Source organism: Falco naumanni, chromosome 5 (genome assembly GCF_017639655.2).
Source record: "Falco naumanni isolate bFalNau1 chromosome 5, bFalNau1.pat, whole genome shotgun sequence".
Lineage (NCBI taxonomy): Eukaryota > Metazoa > Chordata > Aves > Falconiformes > Falconidae > Falco > Falco naumanni.
The window spans coordinates 68,510,225-68,528,373 of NC_054058.1; the positions used below are offsets into that span (position 1 = coordinate 68,510,225).

Below are 18,149 nucleotides of genomic sequence, written 5' to 3' on the forward strand. Positions count from 1 at the left end.
GCAGCGTGGGTCCAGTGGCTAATGCTGGAAGGGGAATTCAGCACTTCTGGGAAAGGGAGATAAAGGCACTCTTGTGGGCCAGGCTGGGATTGGAAAGCCTGGGTGGGTGTCTGGGATCTTTTCCAAACCTGAAGCTCAGAAAGCAGTTGAGCACATTCCCAAATGTTGGTAGTTACCTTTCTAAGTTTGATTTCACCCTAAGCTGCTCTCTGTGCTCCAGGTATTACTGCTGTATTCCTCAGATTTATGGAGGACAGAGAATCTGATTACAATTGCAGATACTCAAATGTAAGCCTGACTACAGCATTATCGCTGTCATCGATGTATTCGTACAGTCCAGTTCTGTATCAGCTGCATCAGCATGGTTTGAATGGTCATGTTTTCAAGGCTTCTTCAAGACAGACCTCTCCTCCACCATTAGTAGGTATTATTAACTTGTGGTTTTGCCATGTCTTTCTAATGTTAGTTCTCAATAAATAGAGTGTACTGGCGAGTTACAGCGTGTCTCAAACAAACAGTACAGCAGCATCCTAGTACCCATGAAGCATCTGCAAGCAAAACCCCCTGAATTTATGTGGCTCCCCTGTAAGCTTTGGGCATATTACTGCAGTAGGTGTTGCAGTGCTTTCAGGCGCTACCAAGACTTTCTGGATGCCACAGCACTGTGCTTCTAAACATGGCCTGGTTTGGGGGGTTAATTTAGATGGGGATGCTTAGTGCTGTCTTGTCAATATAGCCTCCATTTCTGGTTGGATGGCACCCTCTCCTGGTGTTGGCATGCTGCCCTAGAATGAGAGACTAGGTGCCACTAGCATCAAAGATCCAAGAAATACCTGCACGTGGGGATAAGGGATGAACGCCGCTGCTCTCCTAAAGTTGCAAATGGATTGGGCAGGTTAGCTTTCTATTCCTTCAGCTGGAAACCTTGTGGAAACAACTGGTAGAGTCGTTAGTGTTTGGGAATGATGAACGCTTGGTGTCACGGTGGAGAGGCCTTCAGAAATGCGTTAGTCACCTTGTAGTATCTTCCTCAAGGCAAGTGGATGGAGAAACCACAGTGCGGTAATCTAAAGCACTTCCTCATGTTCAGGAGGTACGTGGCTGTACTTGCAAGCCTGGTGGTGGTGTAGCAGTGGCAGGAAGAATGAGCCTTTCTATTTGTGCAGGAATTGCACATCAGCCTTTGGGTTGCCTCTGCTTGTGGGACGCTTTGGATGATGTATGAATTGTTTGTTAACTAGATCGGCGGTTGCATGTTTGATTCATGAGTAGCGTGCAGGTACAGACCAATGAGTATGTGGAATCTCGGCAAGGGCTTGTGTGTCATAAGTGTTTCCTAAAATATTGTAGCATGTTCAAGATGATCTTAAAGCAAGTTCTGGTAATCAAGACTTTTTTTCTTATTTTTTTAACACAGGCCTCCTCGATCACAGAAAATCCTTGGAACTGCTTTCAGGTGATGTTTCTACTGCTATTGGTAGTCACTTTAGGCTAAGTATGGTAGGTACCTGAACACAGTGCTGGGGCTTCCACCAAGAAACACTTTTCTACAGACAACTGTTCTTGTTTTGTCAGAGGAGTGTAGAAACCAAAGTGCTCTATCTGGTACCTATTTGTGATAGTGGGGCTATACAGATTGCCTGAAGGTGCCTTCGTATTTGGATGGCTGACTATTCAAGAACAGAAAAATGTAGCACAGTCTTCACAGTTTTGGTACTTAGAGGGCAGAAAGAAAATATGTGAGGACTTCTTCTTGCACTGCTGTATTCTGTATCTTAGAGTAATTGGGGACAAAGAAGGAATGGGATTTTGGGTTTTATTTCAGTAGCACTGAATGTACCAGGAGAGCGCACTTTATGTACAGAAATAAATTTCCATATTCATAAGACTACCAGTACACAATGTTTTGATGTTCAGGTTTTATTAACTGTTTTCACTGCTTTATGTTGGTTACAAGTGCTTTATTTTAAGTTCTGATCATCTTTCTTTCTTCTTCTAGAAGTCGAACTGAGCCAGCGAGTAGAACATCAAAAGAGGTATGTAAAAACGCAAGCTGAAACTTTTTTCTACATGCTGCACCTAAGTCTAAGCTATGTAGCCTTGTACTAATTGTTTTTATATATTAAAAAAATATATAAAATATATATGTTTTATCTATAATATTTATTTTATATATATAAAACATATTTTCCAGTGAAATATAGTGTATGCTGTAAATCCAATGTATTTAATTCAGCATAGTGAAAACCGAGCAATGCCAACTTTTGCGCGGTTCTAATGTGAATAATGGTATTTGTGCCTAGTAAGGCATTGCATTTCGTACTGAATAAGCTAGAATATTTCTTGTACGACTGTGTGTTGTACCGATAATGTATGCTCATTTGTAGAGCTTGTAGGTTCAAGGTTTGCACCACTGAACTTGGTACACCACCACTTTGAATTTACATTTGGAAAAGGGGCAGCATTTTTTTTCCGGTCAGAAAACACTGTCGTTCTGCTGCTAAAACATGAATAAGTAACTCGAGGAGATACTTGACTCGTAATGGCCTAGATCTCCATTTGGCCCTTGGGGGGAATGCTACGTGCCACGATGCATTTCAAAATAGCCCTCATAGTACAAACATTGCTTTGTGGTGGTGTTTGGTTTTCGTCTGTAAGTATAACTGCTTTTTCTTCACTCGAATGGAGTGAGGCATTACACGAGCTCTAGGTCACTGGATCTGATCACTTTGAAAGCTCTTAGGATAACTTAATCTAGAAATTCATGAACTTGGGGTCTAATTAAAGTAAACGAAAGACAGCGCAAAAACTATACTGCATTCATGTATCACACCTGTGTGCATTTAGTAAATGATGAGCTATTAACTGATTAATTTATAAACTGCGCTGACAATGTTTCCTGTAGTGACACTTCCTTCTCAAATAAATGGAAATAATTATTTTAGATCCTTTCGAGCTGCAAATGGACAGCTTCCTTAACCCTCCGTCTTTTAAGCAGTTGTGAGCATTTGACAAGGGTCCCCCTCTGAGGTATTCTGAGCAATAGGTTGATCTCAGGAGGGGTTGGTTGCTTTAGTTTCTTCTCATTAACAACGTAGGCATACTTCAGCTGTTTAAGGTTTGGACTTTGTTTTGAACAAGTATAAATTCCACTGGCTTGGAGGTGGCTCTTCCAGTGACACTCAGAGGATATAGCGCAGGCTTTCATACAGCAGTAGGGGTGAACTATTGCTCTGTTTTGACTGTAGAACTTGAATATGTGTTTAATTTTTCTGAATAGGTTGGCGACCCTTCCGCACCTCTTTCTCTGGCCCAGCTTATTAAGGTATGCTTAGATGTACTTGCTTGTGAAATAGTGTTTGTAAACCTTACACTGTGCTCTCTAGCTGGATAACTGCTGTAATATGAGCAAAACATTAGTTGTTAATAATTCAGCGTGTTTCTCCTAACTTTAAAATGTTACTTTGATACTATCCTGTAGAGAGTAGTTCCCAGCTTGGGAAGATGGAAGCGGAGCACCTTACTGGCCTCAGTGTAATGCTGCAGTGTTACCCATCTGCAAGACACAAAGAAGCAGCACTTCAGAAGCTGTTTACCATTTTTCATACGTCCCGTTAATTGTTCATTGGAAAGTAACACAATTTTTACAGAAGGATTTAATTGGCTGTAAGTTATGGACATTTCTAGGGCCTTTGCAACAGCCAGAACAGACGTGTTTCTGGAACATGGACAATTGCATGGCTGTTTTTGAATTTCTAGTCATTACAGTTACAGATCCATTCTTTGAATGGTGCGGGACTGCCTGAATTGTGGCATACAGACAGAGGACGACTCAACCTAATTTGTTTACATGCAGACTGTGCAAACTGTGCAAGTGCACCTAATTGTTGATAGGACTGTGCCAGTGTTTATGCGAGGCACATCAGCAGACGTGACCGCCTGAAAGCATGTTTTGTAATGGAACTGCTGGTATTTTGTGCTCAGCAACGTGTAACGTTGTCTGGGGAAACACTAGTGATTGCACTTGGTGAAGAGGCGCAGTGCTAGCCACAGAAGTGATTAAAAACATAGTCTTTAAAGTTACAAAGACTAGAGAAGGGAGGGCCTAACGCAGAGGAGCTAGTTCTTTCCTCTGAAAATGAAGGCCAGAGCTCATTTCCACGAGAAAGAAATCTCTTCCCACTGGGAACGTCTTCCCTCGCTCACTGCAAAAATTTAGTTGTGTTAATTAACATTTTGCGGCAGGGTGGGGGTGGGGGTGGTGGTGTGTGCAGAATTAGTTTGGGAAGCAGCCACCAAAAGACATTGGCCTCCCTCAGGGCTGTCCCTTGGTTCTGTAAAGTCATGTGAAATTTACTCTAAAATGTGGAAAACTGTCCAAGCTTTTGAGAAATTCAAAGATTTCAGAAATGCGGAGATAGGTAACAAAGCAGCTCCGAACTGTTACCCTAACCTCTTTAGTGCAGGCTGGCACAGGAGGCAATGTGTAGTAAGAACTTTTCTGCGTTGCTATGACTATGTATTGAATGCCATATTTGAATGTCGGCCTGTTCCTAGGAATGTGTTGTGGGTTTTGGGTGTGTTTTGTAAACCATTTGGGTTCAGACAAATCAGTCAAGTGTCTATAAAAGTTCTCTGCAAATGTTACTGGAAATGATTTCATAGATGGCGATCTGGATTATGTTCCTGCGTATATGGAACAGCTAGATGAAATCACATGTGGAAACTAGTTGGTTGCTTTTGTGAGTGAATGCATGTAAAAAGAAAAACATGAGCAGTTGGTCTGTAGGATAGGTGCTTGAAGTTCCAAATAATTTACAGTCACCCCCTTCGACCCTGCTTGTATCTGGACTAGTGTGGAATAGAAACATTTGAAGAAGTACTGTGTAAAAAAAAACCATCTGGCTTCCATAGTTCGAAGATCTAGTTCTGCGTAAGGTTTATATTACAATTTGCGTGTTAAAAGGACAGTGCCAACTGGAAAAAAATTGTAGTTCAGTCACTTCCTATGAAGAAGCGAGTGGCAGCGGGGGAGGGGGTGGAACTGTGCGGTTTGGACTGCCTACAGCACACGATGGTCAGATGTCTGCTGAAAAGAATCTTTTCTCTTGCTGAGGGATTACAGAAAGCTTGACTCCATTTAATGCTTCTGGGTCTGAAGCTGAATTTCAGCAAGCAAAACCAACTGCCACGACTCTGAGGTTGTGTGTCCTTTTGATGCTGCAGAATGTAAATAATGCTACTTGCACACATCTTTCTCAGGTTAAATGTACCGTGGCTAGCTTCTTCAACTAGTCTGGAGCTTAAAGACCAGCTTCAAAATGCTGGCTGGTGTGCTTTTTTCTACACATAGCTTCAGTCCGCTTGGACAAAACTTGGATTGGCTTCACAAGTCTTTATGTAAGGTACAAAGAGAGCCTATTTGTAGCCTAATGTGTGTGTCAAATAACCATTACCTGTTAAACAGACTGCCAACCTGGCTGAAGCCAATGCTTCCGAAGAGGATAAGATAAAGGCGATGATGATACAGTCCTGCCATGAATACGATCCATCCAAGTAAGTATCAAATGTGGTCTTCAAAGGTTATGGAAAAAGTATGGAGATGTTTCTTTTAAGAAGAGAGACACATGCATACCTTTTCCTTTTTTTCCCCAAACCTTCTAGTTACTTGAGGGAACCCTTGGATCTGCCTCCACCATCATCCAGTTGCTTTTGCTGTGGAAAACCTGGCCACTATGCCAAGAACTGCCCGGTAAATAGGGTAAGATTGGGGCAGGCCACTGGTGTTACCGAGCTTTTAGGGTTTTTTACCTTGGCATTTATGTGACAAAGACATGAACACTCCCAGTAAGAATTGTTTCTCTGGGGGCGAAATGTTACATGGCAATGTTGCAAAGCCCTTCCAAATTCAAGGGAAACCCGGAATTCTAAATGTGAAACTTTTTTTTTCTCTAGCTCACAGACATTAAAGATGTCCATAGATCTTTCTCAGTGAAGTTTCATACATATTTGTATCTATTTCAATAGTACTGGAAATTTTCCTGGTTCTAACTCTTTCTAATGACAGTTCAAAGTTGTTGGTATTTCCTCTAAAAACAAGAGGTTTCTGTTGACCCCGTCTATTGAGTATCTGTCAGTTTTAACTACAGAAGCCTCTGGCTGAATATTCATGCCATTTAACATCAGTCCCTGAATGTACATGCAGGAGGGATGAATTCAGCCTTCCTATATAGATGTGAATGTAAGTTTCCATGGGGGCTGATTCGGAGCCCTGAATTAAGCTCTCACACGTTGCCCAAGGGCTTTGGAGGGGAAACAGGTTTGTGTCTCTGCTCTGAGCGGACGGTGAGCAAAGGGCTATTTCACCCTGAAGGGTCCTGAAGTTAAGCCAAAGAATGACGACTGGGTTCAAAACTCTGCTCAAACCTGTGGTACGTCCTGGCTATGTTCGTTGGGGAAAGCAGGAATCTGAGTCGAGCAGCCATTATGTTAGGTAAAAGGAGGGGATTAAAGGCTTTTGCTGCTTAAAATTATCTCTGAAACGTCATTTTAAGTGTGCGTCTGAAGAGGAGAGATGTCTGCATTTCTGTTCTCAACAGGACAAAAATGTGGAGCCTGTTCGCAGAATTAAAAGGAGCACCGGAATTCCAAGGAGTTTCCTGATGGAGGTGAAGGATCCCAACACAAAAGGTGCCATGCTGACAAAGGCTGGGAAATACGCAATACCAACTATTAATGCGTAAGTATGGAATTAATCGGACCGACCAAAATGCGAATGAGAGCAACCATGCGTAAATGTCTGAGTGGCAATGCAGCCGAGGTGGCCAGCCTCTAATTACGAGGGAGGAAGCACTACCGTCGTATCTTAACCTTAAAATCTGCAATACTTTCCCATATTGAAATAGAGTAGTCCTGCTGTTCATGCCCCGGGAAGCTGGCTGACCTTGGGGTATGCTAAGAACCTGTATTTCTGCAAGGCATTTCAGTAGAGTTTCCAGTTGGCATCATTCTCTCTGAATGCTCGTTTTGCTTCTGGTTTATGTTTCAAAGGCTTCTTGCAAAATTTAAGAAATAGCCCTTGGACTGAGATTTCCTCCTCCTCTGACTTTTAGCAAATCTCATGTGTGAAACGGGCTGAAGTGTTCCTGTTGCTATAAACTAAGAAATTACTGCTGTGTGCTGACAAGAGTGGCTGTTGGAAAATGCACTCGGTAGCACTTCTCTTTTCCTGTCATGGGTCTCCTGTTGTAGAAGCTGTAGCACAGACTTCTTTCATTTACAAAATGAAATTACTTGGGGGACGAACTTTACCCTAATCCAGCAATTTGCATTTACCCTCTGGCAAAGGAAAGGTGGGGTTCCTTTCCCCTGCTCTCTAGCTGTCAAGCAATTATTTTTCTAGTCTGAGCTAATTTTGTAGTTGATCCAACGGATGGGAGAGTTCTGCAGAAGGAAAAATGTTCCCCCCTCCTTCTTCTTCTGATAGTGTGGCCCTAGAGAAGTCATTTAGCGTAAATGCCTACGTTGTAGAAAGCCAATGTGGAGTGAGAAGACTTCCACCTATTACCTTCGTTTGATAAAATCCAAAGCTTGGAAAATTTTTCCTTTCCCATCTTTCACTTTTTTCTTTTTCCTTCCCCACCTGCCCTCCAGGGAAGCTTATGCTAGAGAGAAAAAGGAAAAGCCACCCTTTTTACCAGAGGAGCCCTCCTCCTCCTCCGCAGACAGGCCTGTTCCAAACGAGTTGTTATGTCCCATTTGTAAAGATCCAGCGACGGATGCAGCGCTTATTCCCTGCTGTGGAGCAAGTTACTGTGACGAATGTAAGTGAGTAATGTCATGTAAGGAGTAAACTCCCCTCCCGTGTTTTTTAATCCAAAACACCACATCGGATCTTCTGAAAGCAGGAATAGGAGATCACCTGTGCTACGCAGTCTATTTCATACTTCAGTATGCCCGGAGTAGGAAAGGCCTCTTCTCCGTAATGGGGGGGGGCGGGGAAACAAAGGCCAAAGAGCTTTTTTCCCTTTCTGTGTATCTAGTCAAATCTTCTTCACATGCGGAAGGTCGAGTATGAGAAGAGTGCATAATTGTGCAGGTGATTACAGTATTAGATGTGGAATGCACGTAGTTTGTCCACAGCTCTTTCTCTCATACACAACTATAGAGCCAGCTCTGGTGACTGACTCTGGTCCGCCACAAACAGGCAGTCGGGCATTTAATCTACATTCTTTGCCACAGGAGTTGGTTAAACCTTCAAAACTCGAACCGACTCACGGCTTTTTGAGATGTGCTTTGTTCATTAGCCTTGATGTTGGTGGCTTCTTGCTGTACTCGGTAGTGGAAAAAAAAAAGTCCAAACATCAGGACACAGCCCGCTCTATGTCTTCAGCTGTTACAACAGGGAAATGTCAAAACTCTATAGCGATTTGCTGCGTACTGGGCATTTTTTACACTACTGACCATTTATAGCTTCATGCTCTCCATTCAAGACCGTATCCACGCATTAATCGTCTGTGTGTTCTTATAATTGATGAGAACCCCAAAGATTTCCCTACTTTGGCTGAAACCTATTTTGATGCTTCTAATTACACACAGGTATTAGAACAGCTTTACTGGAGTCAGAGGAACATACTTGCCCGGCGTGTCATCAGACAGGTGTTTCTCCTGACGCTTTAGTTGCCAACAACTTCCTGCGCCAGGTAACGATATGACTTTTTCATCAACTGTTTGTAAGGAAAGTCTGTTTGTAAAAAGCTGAAAGGGAGGAAATTTTTGACATCTCCTTAAAGAAGGATAAACTGAATAAGGCTGCATTTACTTTTCAAATGCGTTGTCTGTTGTTACAGAAGCTGACAACTCTTTAGAGATAATCAGGCAAACTCAGGTCAAACTTTTGTCTAAACATGCTTGCCTGCCTCTCAGATTCGCTGTTAACACCGAAGTCCTTTAACTACAGATACTCTGAGCTACCAGTCCTTAATAGCAGTGTTTCCTGTGATGTGTTCCTATCTCTGTGTGCTGCTTTACTCTAGGCTTGATAGCATGTACAGGATTATACAAGTCATTTTACCCTGTGGAGGCTTTTCTTCATCTATTGTCATCATAATCTGACACTTGGATCTTTTTGTCAATGTTCTTCTGCCTCTAGGCTGTGAACAACTTCCACAGTGGAACCGGCTACACAACAGGGCTCCATAAGGAGACTCAGCAGCAGCAGCGACAGCCGCCGTCACCGCCTGCACGACCACTTGTGACTGTGACACCTGCTGCTCAGGTGACTGCCACCAAACTTTCTAAATCTTCCTCTCTGTCAATCAGCGGTCTGTTAAGTTTTATTTCAACATATGCTTTTGAAATACAGTATTTATTAGAGCTTATTTTCCAACTGTTTGCATTTATTCACAAGGGCTTTCCGGTTCCTGTAGCAAGACAACCGGCAGTACCATGTCTTCTGGGCCCCCAAGAGCAAAAAATACCCACACCTGGTGAGTGACCGTAACTTTAGAATTTCTTCTAAAAAAATTATCTTCAGATGAACTGAATGGGATTTATTTCTTTTTCCTCTCCCCACTCCAAAAGGTCATCCGATGAGAGCCAGTGCAGTTCGCTCAGCAGGTGGCAGACCAGGCTGGGGACTGTAAGTATTTCACAGAAATTCAGTCTATGACGACTTGTAACCTGTTAAACCAGGCTGTAACACCTACATTACTTCTACAGTAGCTGATTTATAATGAAATGCCTATGCACAGGTAGCTGTGGAGAATACAAGTGGCAATTCATTTTTAAGTGGCTCAGCTTGAGTTGCCTTTAACAAAGGGGATCTGTGCTTGCAGTAAAACGATTACAAATCAAACTCCAGTATGTGACCCAAAAGTAGACTCTGAAAAACAAACGCTTTTGGAGGAAACCGTAAGTATATATCAAAATTAAACATAATGACAGGACAAGGTGCAAAGCCACCCTTTCGAATTACTGGCTGGATAGGGCTGAAGAAATTGATTTCCCAACTGAAGTCAGCCTCCAACATTTGATTTTTAATGACTTAGTGATGGAGCAAATTGTTGGAAGAGTCAGTGCTGGTTTTTTGTGACCGTTTTGAATTTCTTTAGTCTAGTCATCTCAAATAGCCAAGCTGCTTTCTCTCCGTTGGAGAGAGAGGAATCTGTTTTTGCTGTTATTGCCATACCAGTTAGTTCTTCCTTTTGGTATGTATTTGTTATGGATAGATTATAAGTGTGCATCGTGTTTATAAAATCTTAAAGATAAATCAAAAGAAAACGCAGCATCCGTCCCAGAGACACCTAAAATTCTCAGGTTCAGTAAGCAAGGAAAGAACAGTTCAGGGGCAAGACCAGGCCAAACAGATCATCACGAGGCAACAACCTAGGAAGCTTATGGGGAAGAATTGAAAGGAAGTTTGAGAGAAGCTTGGTTAATATCTGTGCAGTACTTTGAAGCTCGGAAGTGTGAAGTAGGAAGTGTATGGAGGAGTGGCAGAGGAGCCGTGGGCACCTGGCACCTGGGAGATGGGAGTCTCCTTTAAGCATGGGCAGCCTCTGCCCACAGTCACAAAGCTGAATGTAGGGGGAGAAGCCTGAGGCAACTGCTTGGGGTGAGGATGTGGAAGGCAAGTGGGAGGATCCAGAAATGAGGGTAGGCTCAAATGGACAGGAAGCTGCCAGAAAAATGCTCAGGTTGAGAACAAGAAGGGCTCGCCACCGTGCTCCCGCTTCATTCACATTCCTCTTTAAAATCAGGGCAGAGTGTGACAGTGACACGCGGGTTTGGGTTTCTCTGGAAGTTCAAATGGAGGACATCCACGTAGCACACGTACCCAGAGGACTCAGGCCCCAACACTGCCATCATCAACAGCAGCCTTTGTGCCTGTGCCTCCACCTCCCTTGCATCCTCCCCCACCCCAGGCGCTTCCTTTCCCGCTGGCGGTACCACCACCACCACTACCTCCTCAGTTTCCACCTGGTCAGCCTCCATCTGCTGGGTATACCCCCGCCCCGCTCCAGAATATCCCCCAGCTCCTGCAAACATGTCATCAGCCAACAGCACAGCCAGCGACTCATTCAAATACCCTCCCAGCGACACCAGCACTTTCTTTATAGGATCACAGGGTCATTTAGGTTTAGTTGGAAAAGACCTTTAAGATCGTTGAGTCCAGCAGTTAACCTAAACCTACACAGTCCGCCATTACAGCAGGTCCCTAAGCGCCACCTCTACATTTCTTTTAATACACCCAGGGATGGTGACCCAACCGCTTCCTTGGGCAGCCTGTTCCAACGCTTGACAAACCTTTTGGTGAAGGAATTTTCCCAAATATCCCATCTCAAGCTCCTGTGGCGCAACTTGAGGCCACTTCCTTTCCTCCTGTCAATTGTTACCTGGGAAAAAAAGAGACCGACCCCCACCTCACTACAGCTGCCTCTCAGGTAGTTGCAGGGAGCAGTGAGGTCTCCCCTCGGCCTCCTTTTCCCCAGGTTAACCAACCCCAGTTCCCGCAGCTGCTCCTCACAGGACTTGTGCTCCAGAGCCTTCAGCAGCTTCGTTGCTCTTCTCTGGACACGCTGCAGCACCTCGGTGTCTTTCTTGTAGTGAGGGGCCCAAAACCGAACCCAGTGTTGGAGGTGCAGCCTCACCAGGGCTGAGTGCAGAGGGACAATCCCTTCCCTGGTCCTGCTGGCCACCGTCTTTCAGGCAGAAGCCAGGATGCCGTTGGCCTCCCTTGTCTAGGGAGGAGTTTTACGGGAACAACGGAGACTTCAAAAGGAGTAAGTGTTTGGCTCCAGGAAGTTGCACGGGTTTGCGCTTTGGTATTTCGTTAGCACCTTGGACTGCAGTTACACTAAAGCGCATCTGGCAGAAGCAAAAATGGCATCGTGTTTTATCCAACAGACCTTTTCATTGCAGATGGTAAATGTGCAAAACTCAAGCAAGACAAATGGAATTGTAGAACTTTCCCTAAATCCTGGGGGAATTCTAAACTCGTTTTGCTTGACTAGGATGTTCATGTTTGGCATTACATGCAGTAGACATTTTCTCATCTTGGCTGTGTTTTGTATTTTGGTGTCTGTTTGGAATAAATATCCAACTATAATTGTAATAATGGTCAAACTGATTTTAACAGGGAAAAGAAAAAGTCCAGACCCGAAGTGTTCACAAACACTTCTTCTATGGAATTGGTGGCACGTGAGGAGTTTCAGGAGGAGCGCAGGCATTCATTTCCCAGGTAATTGCGTTGCATGTCCCTGATGGAGAAGCAGATTGTCTAGAAGAATCAGGAGGAGTTCCAGTCCACCTCTCTATCCTGAGGTGGGTTGGATAGTTCAAGGGACGAGCAGTGATGGGAGCTCCACATGTAGGTCCCTAGCTCAAAGATGGCAGGGATTACAGGCGACTGATAGTTATAACTGGGCAGCAGTTGAGAAGGAACGGGTGTCTCTTTGCCAGAGCTTCTCTGTAGTGACATCCTTCGCCTCCTGACAGCCCTGAGGAGGCTAGAAACTGGACAGGTGTGGATTCCTGCGCCTCCGTGCTCTGAGTGTAACTGTTACCTCAAAGCACTTTGGAGGAGATACGTGAGAGGAATTGCCTTTGTTGCCTCTGTCATCTAATCTCGCACAGACGGATTGCAACCTGGACTGCAAACTGGTGCCTTTTGCTCAGATTCTGCTGACATCCTTAAATTTTTCTTACAAATTAAAAGATCAGACTTGCGTAAGGAAATCTTAAGTTGGAGGAGGAATGAATGTATGTGGAATAACATGTGAAGAAAAATCTAAAGATAGCTGCTGTCTTCTGTCCTTAAAAAGCCCTTGGGCAGGAATCTGAAGAGCTCTCTGTAGTAATGCTGTCAGTATCTTTCCCAGAGTAGTGGCATTCCGTCAGCTTACTGGAGACTGAGTTTAGAAGCTTTTAGCTAGGATTTTTCTTGAAATGCAGTCACTGGCCTTGGTTGGAGCTAGAGGTATGTGCAGAATTTGGCTACCACTGGCTAGAAGTGGGGCATTTTGCATCCTGTACAAATTGCCAAATGCGTAGTGAAGTTAAATAGACTAAGCTGGCATTTTCAAATGGAGCTTTACTGCCTCCAGGCTAAACCCTGCTTTCCTGACAGTTGATACTGCGCTGTGGCCATTAAGACTCACTTGTTTTGCATCTTACGGCAACAAGAGTGATTTGCGCTGCAGGTGGATGCTGGGTAGCGAGACATCTGCATGTCCATGTACCAGCAGAGACCAGTAGACACCCCTGAAATCCATCCATAGCTAGGGTAGTCCATGCGATAGAAGTGAGTGGGAACAGACTTACCCTTCCTGCGTGTTTTTACACTACCACAGCAGCAGCTGTTCTGGCTCGTAAGCAGAAACCTTTACATGCCGCCGTGCTCTTCGGTTTGCAGCAGCGGTATATCAGCAGCTGAAAGAAGCTTTGACATAAGCGTATGGAGAGGAAAAAAACCCCAACCCAAACAAATTTGGGAGAAAAAAGAAAATGGTGTGAGTGATTGTTTTGAATTAACTTCATTCATTTCCTTTGTGTTGCGTTTTGTTTTTTAAGGTCCAGGTCTCCCTGTGCCACTTCCTCTCGCTCTAGAAGTTCGCATACCTACTGCAAGTCAAGATCAGGTCCTTCCCACCCTCGCTGCTGCTCTCAATCATCTAGCCGTGACCCCTCTCATTCCTACCCACGATCACCACCATATCCAAGAAGAGGCAGAGAGAAGAGTCGGGGCTGTCATTCTAGCTCAAGGTCACGTGGTTATCCCCGCTCGAGGTCAAGGTCGCATGGCTCTCCCCGCTCATGCTAGTGGACTCACCCTTTCTCTCGTCTTCCCTTAACTGAACATTTTTGGAATAAATACTGCGGATACAGAATTTAAATAAAAGCTATTTTATGAAGCATTACAAAAGATGACAGTGTGCACCTCGCCCGTTACGACTGGACTGCGCCCTTTTTACCTCTTGGCACTGGTTCTACCAGAGGAAGCCCCGTCAGACAGTGAATAAAAGCCAGTTACAAAAGGAACCATCATTAATACCATGGAGGAGTACAACAAGGACAACACTGTGACACCCTGAGATGTCCCCTCCCTGCGCTGTCCCTGCGGTGCGGGCAGCCACCCCCGGCAGCCCCTCAGCCATGGCCACGGTCACACAGAACCTCACCGGGGAGCTCATCCGCATCGTCCAGGGCACCCTCATAGTGGCCAGGCAGTACCAAAAGTTTCTGCAAGTAATGATGGCCAAGTGGCAAGAGGTGGTCTGTAGTGGGACACACACCACGCACACCACCACCCCACAGCTGTCTCCCTCCCCCCCGCCAGGAAAGAGGAGCAGCAGGAAAGAGGAGCAGCTCTATCCAGGGCTGCTGGAGCCCAGAGGGTTTCCCCAGGGCCTTAGAGTGGAGCTGCTGGGGACAGATGCGCACATGGAGAAGATGGCAGATGGGGACAAAGACCAAGGGGAGGACATGGGGCCAAGCAGAAGCAGCCCTGTGCAGGTGGGCAGAAGGAGCCCAATGGGGATGAGGAAGAGGAGCCCCATGACTCCAGACAGAATCAGCTCCATGGGCCTGGGCAGCACCATCCACGTGGGGCCGGGCAGGAGCACCCCAGCAGACCCCAGTCTGCAGCATAATGTAACTTCACTTAAAATCTGGTCTTGGTAGGCAGATCCTACCCTGATAAACATTTAAAACAAACAAAAAAAAAAATCAAATCTGTGACAAGGTATAGGTGGAGCACCTGAACTGGTGCAAGGCAGCAATTCTCTCGCTGATATCCACACATTGCAGAACTGTTGCCATCACGACCTTGAAATAGTGAGCCATTAACGTTAACTACTAGCAGCTTGTGAACCTCACAGTCAAGGTAGAAAATAATTTCCCACTGCCACCTTTTTTTAATTTTCTTTTATGTTTTAAAGTTTCTGATTTGATACTTTCTGATGTATTTGAAACCTGTGTCATATCCTGCGTAGTTTGTGACAAGTGTGTGGCAGATGGGACTTGTCTGCTTGGAGAGGTAGTGAGATGGAGAGTGGAGAATGGTTTTATGGCACAAGTGTAGAAGTATAAAAAGGGATTAAGAGGCTTGTGTACCTTGCTGCCAGTTCAGTGGCATGAGAATTCCTGTAATGACAAATTCCTTCTGGCTCTGAAGGAATGAACGTGCCAGCCTGCTGAGTTCCCAACCAGAGCAACACTAGCAACGGATGTCGTTCCCAAATGGTGAGGTGGTTGTAAGCTTCATCAGTAGTAGAAGCTGTGGAGAAAGTCACGAATCACCTGCCGTTCTGCAAGTCAAGTGCTTGGCTCTTTTGTCACTAGTGTTGATTTAAGGGTGCATTGCTTATAAATAGCACTTGACCTTTGTAATTCTTCATACTGCTAAGTTCTGGGTGCCATCAGAGAACCACTGTGCTGTGAAGGCCCTGTAAACATACGGCGATGTTTGTGTTTATCCATTTTGCCTTCCCTTAGATGATGTTATTTTGTCATTTGAAACCTTAGTGGCAGGATTTGGGGCTTTATCCTGATCAGGCATCTAAGGGCCAGCTCTCAGCTGCAGCTGCAGCATAAGTATTCAGGTGGTTTGAGCACCAAATGAAACTTCCACTTGGCTGTCATTTTGGCTTTTCCCTTCCTCTTAATTTTTATATTTTAATTAAGAGTATTTGGCTTCCTTACAGAAAAAAAAACCCAGTGCTATCCTTGTCCTGTTATGATAAGGCCCTAATCTGGAGGGCAGAAAGCTGAGACCACCAGGAAGATGTTGAGAGGAAGGGGAAGAATGTTAGAGCCATGAGTTGGGTGTTCTGAGATCTGAGGAGATGGAAAAGGTGCCTCCCAGGTAGCTAAAGGGAAGCACAGGAGAGCAGCTGGGAGCCAGAGGTGTGGTGTGGGCATACGGAAGTGCTACGCTGTGGTGTGTTAGGCAAATTACTTTCAGGAACTTTCACATTTGTTGTCATTTCCCAGGCTCCTGAGGTGCAGGAATGCTGGAGGCAAGAAGCTGCCAGCATCAACTACGTGGAGAACGAACACTTCTATCTCCATTTCACTTTCCTCACTTCTGTGTTGCGGTGGCAGGGCAGTACAGACCCTGACCCGGACCCGAACCCTGACCCTGTGAGTACGCAGGCAGCTTGTGTGGCCAGTGCCGGTGTGGTTCTGGCACAGAGGATCAAGCTCTTCATGCTTCAGAGCTGTCAGGCTGACACTCTTCAGCGCTCAATGAAGCTCTAAATTACAGCTAAAGGAAGACAGAAGTTTTGCTTCAGAGCTTGATAATGTCATTCTGATCCATCCTTTTGCTTGTTCAGTGGCTACAGAAGGGAACCACTGCCTTGGTAGGAGCATCCATTGAGTTCTTCATGTGTGATATTAGAGGATCATTGTGTCTGTTTATGCATGAGACCATTCCAGTAGGTGATTTGAAGATGTTCACGTGTGGTACATAAAACCTTTGCCAGTAAAACAGTAAATCCACGCAGTGGGGTCTAAAGCACACAGATCCAGTGCGATCCTCCAAAGAGCTTTGAAAGTGTCTCCCCAAGGGTACAGACCTGGCTGTTGGTGATTCTGTTGAACTGCCTTTTATAGCAGGTCGCTTGGAGAAGTTGCTATGTCAGAAGTCGTCTTCTGGGGGCCAAATGCTGCAAATGGTAGAATGTTTAAGGAAGCAAATGAATAACCTTCAGACTTGATTTTATTCTTTTAACAGATTGTACACAAATGGGAGGCCTGAGCAGGCTGCCTTTAGCAGGGGAACGTGACCTGACTGCACAGGAGGCAAGGAACTCTCTTCTCTCGCTGACCATGAGCCCTCAGTTTCAAGGCAGATGTGAAGAGGAATATTTGACCCGTGGGAAATGCAACTTCAGATACGTAACCCAGGTGGGACTGCCATGTGAACCCTGTGATAGGAGCCGTGTATCCCAACCGTGAACGTAGAGGTTGGGCCCAGTTTTTAGCTTGGTTCAATATGAACTCTGCTGACTGATTCTGTGATCAAGAGCAGGCAAGTCTGCCCCCTGAGAGGATGTTGTCGTGGGTGGAAGGGTTGAAGTGCAATGACTGCGTCAACAAACAGGTGGTTTGAAAAGTCTTTTGGGCAAGGATCTGGTACGCTGGTGTAATGCCTTTTCCCTTTACAAAGGTGTCCAGTAAACACAAGTGTTCCTGCATGTGTCCAGTAGCGCAGAGACCTCTGTACTTTCTTTGGACTGATTGTTGTGTAAGATCTGGGGGTTTTGGGACAGTTCTGAAAATTGTTCAAAAGGTGTCTTGAATGTTAGGTGAAATGGGTCATCACTTCCATAAGCCTCTAGCCTGTAAAGAAGAGCCATGGATGTAAGGAGATTTTCTTCTTTTCTCTTTTTATTGTTACTGGGAGGAAAAGCGGTGATTAACTATTGACCTGTGATACCCCCAGGTGCAGACTGTGCAGTGCATTTGAGGTGGATCACTCCTGTACTGCCAAGACTGAGCCCAGACTCCTCGATGCTTTGCACACTGGCACTGGAAGTCCTTGTGCAGCTGTGGGTACTGGCTTTCTGTGCTGCAGTGTGAAAAACACAAAACACTGGGGTTAAGGTTTGCAGAGAAGTGGGAAAAAGTTGATTATTTTGTGCTAGGAGGAGAATGTCCTGTAGTTTTCAAACTTTGCACCTCTCCACTTGGAATTTAAAAGCTGCTTTTAACTCGGCTGCTATGTTTCAGTGGGCGGGAAGGTGTCTGGTTGTCACAGATGATGCGTCCCATCAAGAAGGATCTTTCCCTTCTGAGTTGAACTTTCTTTGCTTGACGTGGAAAGTGCCTTAAGCTGAACAATTTCAGTGGCAGTGAAGGAATTACATCGACATGGGGATTTAGCAACAAACCCAAAGGTATGTCGTCTTACATTTCAGTATATGATTTTTTAAAATCAGGATTTGCTGGGTTTTGAGCAGGAGACCCATTTTGCATGTGCCTACATAAACCCCATTTTCATGGATAGATGGCATGCAGTATGTTTTGTGATGTGATACTTAATTACGTATAAGCTGTTCTATGCTGTGCTCTTCTGGGATTGTCGTAGTCCTTTGAAACGCAGCCCTGTGCATCAAGGGGGCAAGCTGTGTCACCTGCTTTCC

At 44.9% G+C, this 18,149-nt stretch overlaps 1 long non-coding RNA gene across 1 annotated transcript; it reads left to right on the forward strand.

The window, feature by feature from the left end:
- The first annotated feature begins 9,181 nt into the window (after window positions 1-9,181).
- On the forward strand, window positions 9,182-9,715 carry LOC121088222. The gene is made up of 3 exons (XR_005827866.1): window positions 9,182-9,277; window positions 9,410-9,488; window positions 9,583-9,715. It is a non-coding gene; the product is annotated as an uncharacterized LOC121088222 (long non-coding RNA).
- Window positions 9,716-18,149: the final 8,434 nt, after the last annotated feature.